General features: G+C 31.9%; 1 long non-coding RNA gene across 1 annotated transcript; it reads right to left on the bottom strand.

Moving 5' to 3' along the window:
* Positions 1 to 5,459: 5,459 nt before the first annotated feature.
* Positions 5,460 to 6,499, bottom strand: LOC109120745 (uncharacterized). Its single transcript, XR_002028157.3, has 2 exons — positions 6,421 to 6,499; positions 5,460 to 5,745 (listed from the first exon to the last, which is right to left on the bottom strand). It is a non-coding gene; the product is annotated as an uncharacterized lncRNA (long non-coding RNA).
* Between the last annotated feature and the right edge of the window lie 10,931 nt (positions 6,500 to 17,430).

Raw genomic sequence — 17,430 nt, 5'->3', positions numbered from 1 at the left:
TAAAATCTTGCAACATTTCATCAATATTATTTTCAAATTGGATTGGTAAAAGTGGACACGCATAACTCCTTCTCTCGGCATTAATTCAATCTCTAAATAATACTAATATATCCAAGCTGTCTGCTGCTAATGAATATCCATGTTCTCTAATTTGAAGTCTTGTTGCACTAGAAGTGCCCTCCGAAGCTACTTAAAATGCTTAAATGGATAACACAACTCTAACCACTGATTGAAGTTTTGAAGTCCCTTGTCGTGATTGCTCCATCAATGTAAAAGGTCAAGTAAACCTTGTGGATGCTTAATAGTTTCTTTACATTGATTAATATATGCATCAAAATTATTTTTTTCCTTAGTAGCAAGTCCAAGATAACTTTCTAGCATATCATTAATGTAATCTTCATCATATCCATATGTAGAAGTTTCAGGTTCTTCATGACATACAACTTCATTTATTCTACGAGAATTATACAAGTCATACAATTTTAAGCTTCGCTTTTTATAATACCTTTAACGGTTGTCAAGCTAGGTATTTCAAAATCTTGAACATCTAAATTTAAATATATATTTTCAATCATTCATGATGCACTTACATATTTATAAGTTGGGTTTAAAAATCAAGCAATTAAATGATTTTGAGGAATAGGAAAAAAATATTTTTTAAAATTTTCAGTTATACTTAGCAAAATCTACAAACCTTGGTTTATTTTTGAATTTATAAAATTTAGTAAAAATAATATATTTGGTAAAACAAAATAAATAGTAGGATAATAAAGTCTAGAAATTTATTTTGTAGCTAAATAATAAACTTCTAAAAATTCTATAAGTTCTCTTACGTCATTCCAATAATTATCAAGTCTATAGTCCATATTTGAATTACGAGCATTCCAAGCCCTTTGTAAAGATTTTCTATATTCATAAGCGACTTAAATCATTTCAAATAAAGAATTTCATCTAGTAGACACTAATTTAGAATTTTTTCTAGGGGGAGATTAAATTTATGACAACGATTTCCAAGTTCTTTACATCTAGCCTTTACTTGACATTTAAAAATAAAATGACATGTTGTTTCACATTTTATGCGACTATTATTATACATTGTTATACCATCTCTAACAACCAAATTATATATGCATGCGACACATCTAATATGAAAATCATCAATATAAATAGAGCAAAGTGTCGGTTTTAGTTTATGAGCGTGGCACACTAAGGACAAAAGCATTATAAGAGTTTAATTGTGGTAGAATCATATTAGAGCTCCCTACTCCTACAGATGCATTAGGAAGCGGTGTATCATTCTCTTTAGCTTCAGCTGCAACTTTAACAAATATAAAATCATTTTTACAATATCCCATTAAATGATTACTTAAATTTCCCATCCCGCTTGCCTTTTTCGCAGTTTTATGATTAATTCTATATTTACACTTATTACAAATAACTTGTATTTTATCTTCACTTTCAGTCAAAAATTTGACACACAATAAATTTTTTAGAACATTTTACCTTGGGCCTAACTCGATTAGGATATACAAGGGGAATGAGAGTTGAACAACCAATAGGAGTGGGAGTCAGAGTGGGAGTGAGACTTGTAGTCGTAACACGTGTTTTAACATCATCATCACCAAAAGTATTAATATCATCATTAACATTATCATGTTCTAATTCTTCATCAAAATTACCAAATCTTGCTTGTAATGATTCATGATATTGATCTAATTCAATATTACTATCAATATTAAAAATAATTACGTCGACATGAGTAAAATATATCACATTTATTTTTATTTGAGATACTTGTCTAGTGTAGATTTAGAAGAACTATCAATTTATTATTTTTTTCATAGTTTTGTAAATATAGTGAGAAAATTATATATAATATGCAAATTAAATGCAAACAAATAAATAACTAAATAAGTAATGACAAAAAGATGAAAATTGAAACGAATGTACCAAACGTCACTTAAAAAGCAGGCGTGTACGACCGAAAGTAGAAAGTTGATAGATAAAACTTGAAAGTTGAAGGTAGTTCCAAAGAATAAATAATCCACAAAAATTGTTTTCAAACTAATACAATTTGTACTTTAATAGAGATAAGAGACTTGAGAGTTGAGAGAATAGAAAATGAAGACAATTTGTGAGTAAAAATAATGAAGGTTAGGGTTTTTTATAGTTAAAAAATAGGACTAAAATATAAATTTTAAATTTTTGGGATATTGAAAAAAGTTTGAGGGTAGGGGGTGTTGGGGGGGGGGGGGTTAAAGTATCAAAGTTACCAATGGCTAGCAACGACTAGTTAGAATTTAAAAAAATGAAATATCTAACAGAACCGGAACGGAACGAAATCGAATCTAGTTTCTAGTCCAATCGAGACGGTCCAAGAATTTCCACCTTCCATTCCGTTACTGCTCCTTATTTCCTTTAAGTCGGGCCTAATTGGGGCCTAGAGAACCCGTACCGTGCCGATAATGGACCAAGATGGAACAGTATCGGTATCGACAACCACCAGTTATATTGCCAGACTTACTCTTATTATACCACTTGACATAGTTTAGTTACATGGTCAGTATTGTTTTATACGTGAAGACGATGATATTTTTTTAAAACTTCCATTTTTCCTTCCTTATAGTAGGTGTTATGTCATCCTATGTTATATAAACTATATCATTAGTAGCTCTTTAATTTGTTTGGACCAGTTCTTTGTGGATTGTTTTCGCTGTTGTAAAAGGGGTTTTATTTAAGTTTGAATATTTGTATAAATATTTAAGGTATTAAAAGAATTTTGCTGTATTTTGTTAATTTTCGCATACTTTGATTAAATTGGATAGTAAGGATTTTTGCTCATCTTGGAGTTAGAGTTGGTGCCCACACGGTTTAGTGGACTGAGTCGTGACATAATCACACTAAATAATTAAGTAATAAAAATAAATCAAAAAAATATCGTACTCAATAAATTTAAATATATAAATTACTATTACTTCTATACATTAATAAAAGTATGACGTTTAACTTAAAAGGTAAAGTGCCTAAAAAATATTTAATGTCAATACTCTATTTTAATTTTAAGATTATACTACATTCACCGCATAAAGTTCCTAACTTACCATTTAAATTGCCTAAATTTTATTTAATGCAAAAACTCATTTTTTTAATTATTAATATTTCTATATATTAGAAAAGAGTGTTTCAGCATGTCAGTTTAATGACATTAGATGAAAGTTTAAGTGTATAATGATATTTTGCAAGATAAGTTTACTTAAAGAGGTTTTGTTTTTCGTTTTAATCCTTAGAACACATTAACAACTTCTTTCACATCAACAAGTTCTTAAAAGATCCATTATTTTCTGTTAAATTTTAGGTGATGTTATTTACCGAAATATCATTGTATACGTGGAACCTATTTAACTACACATGTAACATAACTACATAAGACTTGTGGCCTCCTGATTTTGCCTTATTTATTTTTTAATAATAAAATACCTTTTAGGCAATTAATTTATGAAATTTCCATATCAAAATTGGTCTTAAATATTTTTTTTTTCAGGAATGAAATACTATTAATTCAGATTGAAAATAGTATGCATTAAATAATATATTTTTGAAATGTTATATTATATAATAAAAACTGTGAATATTAAAAATTAATTAATGGTCTTACATAATAAATAATTATATGTTAGTTAGAAATATTATATAGTAGAAATAATAATGAAATAATCCAAAAATTAAATAGAGAGTATGAATAGTAAGGTCTCCTTTGTTTGCACTTAATGAAGATCTGAATCTTAATCAATCAGATTTGCCTCATTCAGTGTGTTCGTTTTTGAAGATTGAATCTTAATTATTCAGATTCAGCTTATTAAGTTTGTTTGTTTTATTTTCTTATAAGTCTCTTAATGAGTCTGAATACATCTAAATGAATCAGATCTGTAACACAATCTTAACACTATTCAAATTCAAAAAAAATAAATAAGACTCCTATCTTAATTCAATTATATCACAACAATTCATGAAATTTTTTTTTCTTCTTATAATTTCCTTTATTCATACTAGGTTAATATACGTCTTTTACTTTCATAAATTAATCAATATATTTAAATTGATGAACACTTCATGATATAATATTTAGCACGATTTTAGAAAATAAGATAGTATTAATAATTTGATCGATAACAATAACAAATCTCCACCATAAAATAAAATGTTTTCATAAACATTATACTACTACTCTATATAAACTATTTTACATTGTATTATATTAGATTCTCAAAGTTTTTGAGTGCATAGAATAGTCATTTTAATGTGTAACTTAATGTTAAATTCTTAATAAATAAATCATATTATCTTGTTATGATAAAAAAGTTCAAAATGTTATTTTCTTTTAAAAAAATTATTATATTAAAATAAGGTTTTTATAATATTTTATTGATATAACGTTTCATATGTACATTCAGATATTGAAAATAAAAAATCCCAATAATTCAGTATTAAGATTCAGAGATAACATCTTAATGTTTAGATGTTTATTCAGATTTACACATCTACATCTTAATGCATATCTTAATATTTAGATGTGTATTCAGATTCAAATGTCTAAATCTTAATAGAAACAAATGAAGCCTAACTCTCCAAACTTCTCTATAAATGAAGAATAAGGAGTGCAATGGTGGATGGAGATAGTTGTATATGTTTTTTGTTTACAAGATATTCACGATTGATAAATCTTATAATTAAAATTAAATTATGATTAAATATAATTTTTTTTAAAAATAAATATAATATCATGTAAAATAATATGAAAAAGGTGATAGACTCCTTATAGTTCGTAGGAATTTATCGTGATTGAAAAACATCTCCCTCTACTATATTATATTTTTAGATATTGATATTTAAAATTTTAATTAGAGTATTAATAGTATATAGAATTTATAAAAATAAATTATGCATAACTTTATCCTAATATTTTGTATTTAAATTATTATAATGTTGGGCACGTGTCAACACAAGCTATTTTCTCTAGTTTTAAACTTGATAATTTGTGCCCGTGCTCACACGTGCCCAGTGAATGATCGTGTACTTTTTTATTAAGCTAGCTCATTTCCAATACTTTCACAAGTTTTTTCCATTTGAAACTGCATCATATCATCAAAAAAGGTTATGGTAATAGTAAGTATTTTGTCATTCTTAATGAGAAGTTTCAGGTCCTATCTAAGTCGAGAATTAATTCATTTTTCTAGCTAAAGGACTGTGCTGTGCTGCTAGCGTTGTTGAATATTTTGTATTTCCAAATTTGATATACAATGGACGGAAAACACATGTGGATTATTTTTAATAATAATTTGGACTATATAATTTTAGTGGTATTTTTTTACTTAAATAGCACATATATATGTGTTAGCATGTTATAAAATATAATAAGAATACATAATATTTAACCATGATGAAGTAATATACATGCACACTCATATTTTAGCGTTAATTTATTTGACAAAAACATTAGATTGTCTTTCCATCCATGGTACTCATTGATATTCATTTCAAACATTTTCGAGGTATTTCAGATTCTGTGGCTGGTACTTCGCACACTGGGCCATGGATGACGCCCTATCTAATCAGCAATGTTTATTCGTTGATATACTAAAAAGCCCTCACTTAGTCAAAAGGCATCAATCACATAATTTGCATTGTATGGCCATTGCATTCGAGCAGTAGAAATTTGATTTCAATTAAGGAGTGAACTGATGAAATCTACTAAAAATCAATTGACAAAAAATAAGTAAACTAAGCAAAAATAGACGGAATATATCCTAAGAAGAATTGACATGAAAATGAATTAAAGTACTAATTAACATTCAACAGATGAAATAGACTTTTGAATATTGTCTCCTCTCATCACGAAGAAGCAAAGAGATGAACAAAAATCAATGAAAAGGCAGTACTCACCGGACTCTCAACTATTAAACAAACACAAATCAATAATTATTTTATTGTTATACAAAGCAAAAATACAAAAATATATATGACTATTTTAGAGATCATAAGCATAAGTTATCTATATCAATATGTCTCCACATCTGGTGTTGCCCCATATCATTACTAAATAGAATTCTAAAACTACCCAGTTATAGGAGTTATAATAACTTAATATTTTTATTAATTCTATTTATCCAGTTACAACAACTAAATAGTTATCAATTGTATCATTATTATATCAATCATAACTCATCCTTGAAAACCACATGAAATTTTCAATTAAATTAAAAATCACTACACATAAAAGAAATCCTGATCCAAAATTATTAAGCGCACAAGAAATAGGTGCAAGAAATCCAATGAAGAATTAGAAAATAGACATCTTAGCCAGTGCTCAAAATAGAGTCATTTTTAGTACGAAGGAGGAAAATGAAATTTTTGTTTCTTTACCTCATAGAAATTGATTCTCTTTGAAAGGTGAGAGAAGAGAGATAAGAAAGACAGAGATTGAAATTAGTGAAGGATACGTGGGAAAATCAATTGCTACTTCAAGGATACGTAGCTTTAATTGATGGTGAAAAGTCTAAAATGCCCTCAAATATAATTTAAATGACATATAATTGTCATGATGCTACTTAATCTATAACTCATGCTTCTAATATAGTGGAAAAAATAACTACTTCGTACTCCTATTAGTAGTCACAACTTTTCAATTAAAACTTATTATGAAAAGTGACTTAGACAATCGTAAATAAATTTGTCAATTAAGTTATATTAAAATTGGAAGATAATTATTTTACTTAGGGAAATTGTAGATACTTATTTGTTTGATGACTATTCATTCATAATTTAATGTCATAATTATTTCATGTGATGTAACGATTCGAGCCGTCGTTATTTAGGAAAGGAAAGATGTTTGGAGAATTGAGCCCATTATCCCGCTAGAGCGGCACATATGCCGCTAGGGCTGTGGCGCTCCAATGTGACAAGGAGTGCCACAGCGAGATAGTTGGGGGCAAAATTTAAATGACATGGAGCTTAATTTTTTCATTTTATTGAAACACCAAAGAGAGGTAAAGTTTACCCCAAAAACACTTAAAAGACTGCTCTAGGCTTGGGGAAGGAAGGGGAAAGAGATTTCTAGCATGAGATTGACGATAACTTGCAAATTTCCGACCAAAATCCACCATCTCGAGATCCAAAAACAAGGATTGGAGCCAAAATCCCGTGCAACTGCTTGACGTCCAAGTAGGCTAGCTTAATTTACTTGAATAGTAGTAAATTCGTGCTTGCTGCGTAGTACATAGTTAATTGAGGGTAGAATTCATCCGTAGTCCTTCGGACATTGGGGGGTGGGGGGTGGGGTGAGGGATTATACATGTTCCCTAGTTGCTAGAAGTAATGTGTATTATGAGGAAAATTCTCACCTTGTGAACTAGGGGTAGGTGACGGTTTGATTTCATATTTTTGTGATATATGCCAGTTGATTGCTATGTATGTGCATGCTTGAATGAGAATGAGAAATATGAATCGAATCTAATGAAATGATTATATGCGTAAAACTACATGAAATGAACCTACATACTTAATTATGTGATTATATGTACTCTTTATTATGGTGTGGTTGTAATTATGGTTGTGCTGACTAAACTGGGTGTCATGTTCCAACACATATAGTAACACCTTAGGAAATTTTTCAAACTTAGACTCAATTCATCCTTCATTCATAGTGAGTAAGTTTTTGCTAAGGAATTTAATATTTATTTAGTATTAAGTTCAGGTAACTAGACGTAGCACCTTGAGTTCTAAAAACACCTAAATTGGAAATAACAAAAATCTGAAATTTGGAGAGTTAAACTAAGTATGAGTTTTGGGTCAAATTTAAATGACCATAAATCCTAGCACATGATGATTTAGTTGTACAACAAGATATCTTACGAAATATATTTGAATTATCTTTCCAATGTTGCTGAGTTTTCTAAGTTTCGAGTTTGGATGAGTGAGATATGACCTTTTGAAGTTAGGCTATCAAGTTAAGTAAAGTTAGCCGAAAATAGTGAGGGGTATTTTGGTCTTTTCCTTAACCAACAAGAATTAATTCGTTTTTAATAATATTTTAGAGGTAAAATACTATTAGATTCAGTTTTATAATCCTAACATACACCTAGGTTTTAATTTAGAGGTCAGGAAAAGAAAAGAGGAGAAATAGGGGAAGATAAGGCGTATGTCGAATTCTTGCGTGATGTCGTGAATTTTCTCCATGGGTTTGATCCCTAAGAGGTATGCAAGCTTCCACAGTGTTGGTTTAGTTTACCCACACGCCAATCATGTTATTTTCAGCAAAATTTCATTCTTAAAGTTTAATATTTAGAGTTCTTGATGAGTTCTTGAGAGGTGTTCTCGAAGTTCATTCTAAATCTTGTTGTATTGGGGTTTTAATGATTTGTTGAGATGGAGTTGAGAAATTCAAGTTTAGTTTTAAGTAGATTAGAGTGTAATTAAGTTAAGAAATCAAATACAAGTTATTAGGGGAAGAAACCATTCGATTCTAGGCTAATTAGAGTGAGAAAAAGAGCAAGAAAACTCATTAGATTTTTTGGGTTGGGGCCTGGTGCGATGCACCTGCTAGACCTCCCCAAACCCACTTCTGAACTTTAGAAGCTGGTGCGATAGGTCCAAGGTTTCCTGCCCCATCTAGTTTGCCTCCAGTTGCTCTGTTTATATTTGTTGAAAGTGAACCTTCACTCCTTTTCGATTCTAACTAACCTAAGATACTTCTAAACACATAAAATCATTCCTAAAATGATTATAACCTTGAATGATAAATCAAACTCAAGGTAGAGTTTAAAGTTAAGTTTTGAGAATTCTTTTCAACATTCTAAGAAAGTCCCTTTAGATCCTTTTTGTGGAGTCCTCTACAACTTTTAGTACGTTGTTTCAAGACTCGAGCAAGTGAGAATGAGAGAGAGGAGGATATATTCATGATTATACACTATTAAATACATATTTTATATCATGAACCATAAATTTTGAATTCATAATTCACATTCAAGAGAGAGTTAAGAGTAGAGTTCAAGAAAACTTTTGAGTCCAATGGTGAATCCTTTGAGATTCAACTATTAATTTTAACTATTTTTGAGGAAGTAAGTGAGAGAATGAGAAGAGTCATATACACGTCTTCCATGTGGTTATGTAGACCTTAGAGTTGAGTTGCTTCATGCCCATAATTCAACATGAACTTTGGAGTTGAGCATCTTTAAGAGAAGTGGTATATTCAAGCCTTCTGTCTTTGAGATTCATTCCTAATCATATGACTATTACATGTTACCCGTGAAGTCCTTGAGTTGAATAGTTCATTCCCATAATTTCGAATGAACCCTATGAGTCGAGCAGTCTTGAGGTGAGAGGTATCCTTGAGTCCTTGATTTAAGTAGTTCATGCCTATAATTCCGCATGAACCCTCTGAGTCGAGCATTCTTGAGATGAGTAGTATCATTGACTCCATCAGTTCTAAAGTTCTTGAGTTCCAATATTGAGTTTTATGCATGATTATTGTAAACCTTGAATTGAGTTATTCATGTCCATAATTCTGCATTAACCTTATTTTAAGAATTCTATTTACAAATTGTTTTAAAACTTGTTTTAAAGACTTGAGCACTGAGTTGAGAAAGAGTACAATTGAAGTTCTGTTCTTCAAAGAAGCATATGAGGACTAAGTATTCCCAAAGAGCTTTCAGGCTATTTTTTTAGAAAAGAGTAATCACTTTCTAAGTAAATCAAGAAAGGAAACTGAGGTTTCCAACGTAGCCTTCGAGCTAAGTTTTTGAGCACTAATCTCAAATCAAAGAAGAAGTATATTTTAAAACATAAGAGCTAATATATATTAGGAGTAATATTGAGCACTGATATGGGGAGAGTTCAGACAACTCACAACCCCCATAAATCATGTAGCTCTATCATGGGTAGAGAAGGGTCATACTTTTTAGATGAACTCGTTTCACATAGACTAGTGGATCCATTAGTAATTCAAGTCCTATACCTTTGGCCGGATATAAGAACCTCTAGCAGCGTGAGGTTGATCACTGTATCATCACTATATCTCTTATGTGATGGTTGTCGGTTAGAGAAACTCCCGCAGAAGTTATTGTGTTTTTATATACATTTCAGAGTTATGTTGTATCCTTGTTATATACACAGAGTTGAAATCATATTTTTAAACAACTTTTCTTTATATTCAACTTGTTTTAAACTACTTTATATGAAAATGAGTTCAGTTATGTATCAAGAGTTGAGTATTTCAAGTTGAGTACCTTAAGTTGAGTATCTTGAGTTGATCCGTGATTTATTGAGTATACCCTTGAAGTTGAGTATCTAATCTTTGTGTTGTGTATCTAATCTCCGAGTTGAGTATCTTATCCTTGAGTACTTCTGAGTTGAGTAAGTTGAGTAGTTTTAAGTATCCTTGAAGCACTCCTTGAGTTGAGTAGAATTAAAAATAGGTAAGTATGTTTCCTTTTTATCAAGTTTCAAGCTTATGTTATGCTTTATAATTCCCCTTAAATGCTCGTACATTCCATGTACTGAGCCATTTTGTCTGCCTCTTTTGATGATGCATACACATTTACTTAGGATCATCAATGGAAGCTTCGTTGATACATCCGAGAGTTTGAGTTAGCTATGCTGAGCATCCTTGCTTTCGGAGGATTTCATTTACCTTTCAGTTATATCAGGTTTTTTTGGATACTGTCGGTCTTTTCCCGACTTCATCTTTATCAATTAGAGGCTTCATAGATACTCACTATTATTGAGAAGTTGTATTATTTATTTTTTAAAAATGTTTTAAAGACTTAAGTTGCCTATTTTATGGCGAGTTGAATATCTAAATTTTATTCAAAGTTAATCTTTTGAGTTTTTATTCAGTTTTAAGTTTTTTCATGCTTAAGTTAGTATTTAACTTGTAGTCAGCCAAGATGAGGATTCGCTTGGGGACCACCAATGGTTCTGGAGTTTCGGCCACTTCCAGGTTGTATACTTAGATTGTGACAAACTTCGTATCAGAGCACAGAGTTCAAGTGTCCTAATTATGGTGTCTATTAAGCTGTGTAAGTATGATCTTATCTATGGTTATGAGGTCCCCACTTCTATAAATGAGGGACTACAGAAATTTAAGATAAGTTTCCCATTTTTCATACTCTTACTCATGCAATAGAGCTATGTCGTAGAGATTTATTCTAACTTGTGCGTTCTCAGATTCATTAATTTGACTACCTGTCAGACAAGAGGTGGTTGAAAAGAAAAGTCAGTCTTCTATCGATGAGTTGCTATTAGCATTAGTCTTGAGGAACTCATGAGACTTTAGTGGGGCTTGTTTATAACCCCAAAAGTAAGTGAAATGTTCAGTTTTAGAGGAATGTACCGATAATCATATGAATCATGCGTTTTGACTTAAAAACGAGTTATACTCTCTTCTGCAGATCTTGTTTCAGCTAAGATCCTTAAGATAAAGTATGTGTAGAGCTTGGGCAGTATTTTCATCCCAAAATGAGAGTACCAATGACGAGATTATGAGCAAAAATAGTTAATACGCAGAGGTATACATATCTGAGTAAGAAATATAGTGATGGAGATTGATTATGTTACTATTGTATGCACCTAGGAAGTCACTAATGAAGAGTTTTTCCTAATGGTTAGACTAAGAAGTGATGAGTAGTGAAAATTCCATCATAAGACGTAGAGTGTGTTGTAACTACAAACAAGTTTGTGATGAAGTGTCATTGTGTAGGAAATGACCAAGTGTAAGTTTTCAATAGAAGAGAAAGAGTATTCATAAAGTGATAAATCTAAGCTAGGCTTATGATTTATTTTCGAAGGTGATGATGTTCATAAGAATATTATAGAACTGATCAAGTAATAAGGTATAGTATAGTCGGCGAGCGATCGTATTGATATTCGGGTTTGGAAATGAACATTAAGCTTGAATTTGAGATGAGTGTCATGATAAAAAAGCATAGCAACCTGAGGGTGATGATGTTAGTCAAGATAATTGACCCAGAAGACTTGACATAGAGTAGGTGAAGAATTAAGATGATAAGCTATAATAAATATAAGTGGTACAAGTAGGAGACCCTAAGATTTAGATGAGGGAAGTGTGGCTAAGTCATAAGAGTAACAAGAGCATTAAAAGGTATGCCGAGATGATATATTACCAGATGAGGTTCCAATTAAGTTATGATTTTCTATGTGTGTCTAGATAGTATAACTGAGTTGTCAATGTGGAATAGGTCCATAACTTTCAAGTGTTAACTTTAGACTTAAGGGGGAGATGATAAGATGAAAAATCATGTCAAGTGTTTGATAGTAAGGTAGTAATGAGTTCCAACGAATTTTAGGGATATCTTTTAGAGGTCATCTCAGTTATGGAGTTTTTAGAATACTAAGCTTGAATCTGGCATTGTTAAACATTTTGTGGTTCTTGACATGAGCCCAGCGTGGTGGTAAAAAGTAATAGTCTTGGGATGAGATTCCCTATAGAGAGGTGTGGAACTTGAACCTAAGGATTTAAGTTAATATTGAATATTGTAAGAGTCGACAATTAGGCGCAGACCTTAGTTAGAGTAACTCATTCTTTATCTAGTCCAATCATCATTCGAGGACGAATGATCCCAAAGGGGAGATATTGTAACAGCGCAGAAAATTTTTTGAACTAAGACTCGAACAATCCTTAGTAGTGCGTAAGTTTTTGCCAAGGAATTTCAAATTGTAGTATTAAGTTCAGGTAACAAAGATGTAGCACCTTGAGTCCTAAAAAGAACTAAACTGGAAATAATAAAAATCTGAAATTTAGAGAGTTAAGCTAAGTATAGTTTTGGGTCAACTTTAAATAAACATAACTCCTAGAACAGGATGAGTTATGTGTTCCATAAGATAACTTAGGAAATATCTTGAATCATCTTTCCAACGCCACCGAGTTTGCTATGTTTTGAGTTCGGATTAGTGAAATATGATCTTTTGAAGTTAGACTTTCAAGTTAAGGAAAGTTAGCCGAAAATAGTGAGGGGTATTTTGGTATTTTCCTTACCCAACCAGATTTAATTATTTTTTAGTAATATCCTAGGGGTATAATACTCTTAGGTTCAGTTTAATAATCCTAATATACAATTATGTTTTAGTTTAGAGTTCAAGGAAAGAAAACAGGAGAAACGAGGAGAAAAAAAGGGGAGGATCAAGCATTTGTCAAGATTCTTGAGTGATGTCGTGGATTTTTTCCATGCGTTTGATCTCTAAGAAACATTTAAGCTTCCATAGTGTTAGTTTAGTTCACCAACGCTCCAATCATGTTATTTTCAGCAAAATTTAATTCTTAAAGTTTAAAGATTAGAGTTCTTGAGGAGAGATGTTCTTGAAGTTCATTTTAAATCGTGTTGTGTTGGGGTTTTGATGATTTCTTGAGATTAAATTTAGTAATTTGAGTGTTGTTTCCAGTATATTAGAGTTTAATTAAGTTAACAAATCGAATCCAACTGGTTGGTGGAAGAAATTATTCAATTTTAGGCTAATTAGGGTGAGAATAAGAGCAAGGAAACTTGTCAGATTTTCTGGGTTGGGGCCTGGCGCGATGCGCCAGCTAGAGATCCCCAAAACCACTTATGAACTTTATATATGGGAACCCTGCTCCAACCATAGCGCCAGGGTTGCCTACCCCATCATGTTTGCCTCCGGTAGCTCAGTTTGAGTTTATTTAAAATGCACCTTCACTCCCTTTTGATTCTAACTAACCTAAGATACTTCTAAAAACCTAAAATTATCCCTAACATGATCATAAATTTGAATTAATAAATAAATTTCAAGGTATATTTAAGATTTAAGTTTTGAGAATTCTTTCCAACATTCTAAGAAAGTCCCTTTGGATCCTTTTGTGGAGTCTTCTACAACTTTTAGTAACTTGTTTCAAGACTCAAACAAGTGAGAATGAGAGTGAGGATAATTTATTAATGATTCTACACTATTAAATACATATTTTATATCATGAACCATAACTCTTGAATTCATAATTCACATTCAAGAGAGAGCTAAGAGAAGAGTTCAAGAAAACTTTTGAGATCAATAGTGAATCCTTTGATATCAACTATTAATATTAACTATGTTTTGAGAAAGTAAGTAAGAGAATGAGAATAGTCATATACATGTCTTCTGTGTAGTTGTGTAGACCTTCGAGTTGAGTTGTTTCATGCCCATGATTCAACATGAACTTTTGAAGTATAGTATCTTTTAAAGAAGTGGTATCTTCAAGTTCTTAGCCTTTAAGTGTTGAGTTACTACTCCGTCTTCGAGATTCATTGCTAATCATGCGACTATTACTTGTTACCATGAAGTCCTTGAGTTGAGTGGTTCATGCCCATGATTCTACATGAACCATAAGAGTCGAACAGTCTTGAGATGAGAGGTATCATTGAGTCCTTGAGTTAATTAGTTCATGCCTTTAATTTCGCATGAACCCTCCAAGTCAAGCATTCTTGAGATGAGTAGTGTCATTGACTCTATCAGTTATAATGTTCTTGAGTTCCAAGTTTGAGTTCTGTTTATGGTTATTGAAAACCTTGTGGTGAAATTTCCGTTAGGCAGGCATTGAACACCCAAACTTTGGAAATTTTAAATGAAGACCATAGACACCTGAATAGACCATGGTCTCTTTAACGATCCATCATGTTGCCCTGGTGAAGTTTCCAATGTTCAAGTATTGGAAACCCACTTTTGGGGAGTTCCAAGGGAAGACCACAGAGGGCTTCACAGTCTGTGAAGCCTTTGATGGGTCGTGGAAGTGTTAGTGAAAGAGCCCAACAATTTAGTCTTATTTCGTGTATGATTTATTTTTGAAACACTTGAATTTATTAGGTCGTTTTCCATATTTTTATCATCATACCTTGAATAATGAACTAGTTTCCATTATTTTAAGTTTGTATTCTCGATTTGAATATTCATAATTAGTTGGAAGTTCAAATTTCGTTTCTCAGATTATTAAAGTGGTTGTTGGTTTGATTATTTCTCGTACGTATTTTTAACATGCTTTCATTCTTTATTGATGATTGTTTACATGAAATCATGAGTAGATAAATACTAAAACTGGGTTATGGGATCCATGACGTAGTTCCAACCGTGATTCCATAATGAGTGAATGGAAATTTATGGTTAGAAACTCTAGTCTAGGTTTCATATTCATGTATTCTAATGAGTGGGCACATTAGATTAAACCTGTAGATGTCATTTGTTCGAGACAAAAATGGTAGTTTGGGAAAAACTAGACTAACCTAACAAATTGAATTTAAAGTTTAAGTTCGAGAGAAAAGAACTTTAACATCGAACCATTGTAAGCAAGGGTAAATGTTAGTAACATTCTAGGTCCGAGAGGACACAAATGAGAATTATTAGATGAAGTTAACTCACATATAATTTTTAAAGATGAATTGCCTGCAAATTAATTATGGAAGAATACTAGAACTTGCATTATGAGGAATACAATCCTAGTTTCATTTAATCAATTGAATCAACTTGATAACATAATATTCTTTTAGTCGTTTACGTGGAGGTTAACTTCTAATCTTAGTTACTATAACATTAAATCAACTCCAATTTACTTTCAGTAATCATATTGTTAGGAGATAATAACAACATTCGAGTAAACACAACAATTAAACCTTTTATATAAAGAAATTATTGTGATATCGACCTCAACTCACGTTGAGCTATAAATTCACTTCGACCATTTACACTTCTTAATTGAGGTCTGAGTTTGGACGTATCAAATTTTGGCTCCACTACCAAGGAATTTCAATTCAGAAGTTTTTTACTAGATTTTATTTGAGTTGTAGTTATAGTTCCTAATTTTACTCTTTTTCTTTATCTGTGTCTCCTACATGTGAGTTTGATGGTGTATGCCAAATACTTGAAGTAAAATATCTTTATTGGTACCTTAGGACCCAGAACTTCGAAGGACTCTTTGAAAAATGGTGAATGCACAATTATTGGAGGCACAAAGACAAAGGCTGGGACTAGAAGCTAAAGCCGTTGCAAGATGTGTTCAGCAGAATGCTATGAACAACTAGCCTAGGGTGGTGAAAGAGTTAAAAGGAGTGGGTGGATAGATTATTTTCAACTGCCAACCAATGGAAGATGATGATGGAGAGTTGGATGGAGCTGGAGCTATAAGAGCAATAGTGTTACCTGCACTACCTCTAGGGGAGAGATTTACAATCACCAACATAATGATTCAACTTTTGAATTTTAAAGGTATGTTCATGGGTGCAACCGCTGATGAGTCAAATCAACATCTTATAAATTTTGTGGAGATCTGCAAGTCACAAGAGATTCCTAGAGTTAGCGAAACAACGATGAGGTAGAGGTTGTTTCCTTTGTCTCTTGTTGGTGCGGCAACTAACTATTTGAACAAGATGTTGAATGAGTCCAAGAATCATTCCTGGAACGATCCTTCCTAGAATAAAAAAAGCTACAAATGAAGGATAAGATAAGTTCTCATAAGAAACTACCGGGAAAACAATACATGATACTTGATGAGATCCAGGCAAAAGCTGAAAAAATGCCCAAACCATGATCTCACCGGGAGACTTCTTAAACAAGCCTTCTATAAATCTTTAAACTATGTTACTAAACCTGTTGTTTATGCAGTGTGTGGATGATCAGTCATGAGAAAACCATATTCAGTGAATGTACAATTGCTGGACGAGGTTTCAGAGAACAAGAAGGCATTGTTCATCAGAGATGCACTAGTAGGATATCTTGGGTACACTTTTGAACTACCATCCAAGCAAAGGTAGAGAGAAGAATAAAGGGACCAAGACATGGCGCACATGAGGAAACATATATATCCGCTCACAAAGCATAGTGTCTCTAAGTTTGAAAAGGTAAATATTGTGGAACAACAAAATAACAATGAAGATTAGGGCATCAATCTTGATGGGGAGGCTAACTACCTGGGCAATCAAGGAGGTTTTCGGAATTATAACTTGAGAAACGAGGCTTACAATTCTAGAAATGTATGTTGAAACTATTTTAGAGAAGAACACTATGATAGGCCAACAAACAGAGAGAAGGAAACTGGTAAAAATAGATGGGTACAAGAATGATTGTAGTGGTGTGTATCCAAAATGGAAGACATGATGGCTAAGGTACTCTAGAAATTTTAGTTAATGGATGCAGGGGTTAAAGAGCTGAGAGGTGACTTCTCGAGTATAAGTCAACTAATAGACTCTCACACTAGTTCTATCAAGAAAATTGAGCAAAAATTGGGGAAACTTTCCACCTTATTGAATTAGAGGAAGAATGGGTCATTACCAAGTGATGATCCAAAATCTGAAGAAGGTCAGACACTGCATGGCTATCTCCAACAGGATTTTTTAGATTCTTACTAACATTATTTATGTAGGTACTAAAAATGAGCCGGTGTTA

Source organism: Solanum lycopersicum, chromosome 7, assembly GCF_036512215.1.
Source record: "Solanum lycopersicum chromosome 7, SLM_r2.1".
Classification (NCBI taxonomy): domain Eukaryota; kingdom Viridiplantae; phylum Streptophyta; class Magnoliopsida; order Solanales; family Solanaceae; genus Solanum; species Solanum lycopersicum.
The sequence above is the reverse complement of the archived record's forward strand: the minus strand, read 5'-3'. Positions and strand labels throughout refer to the sequence as shown.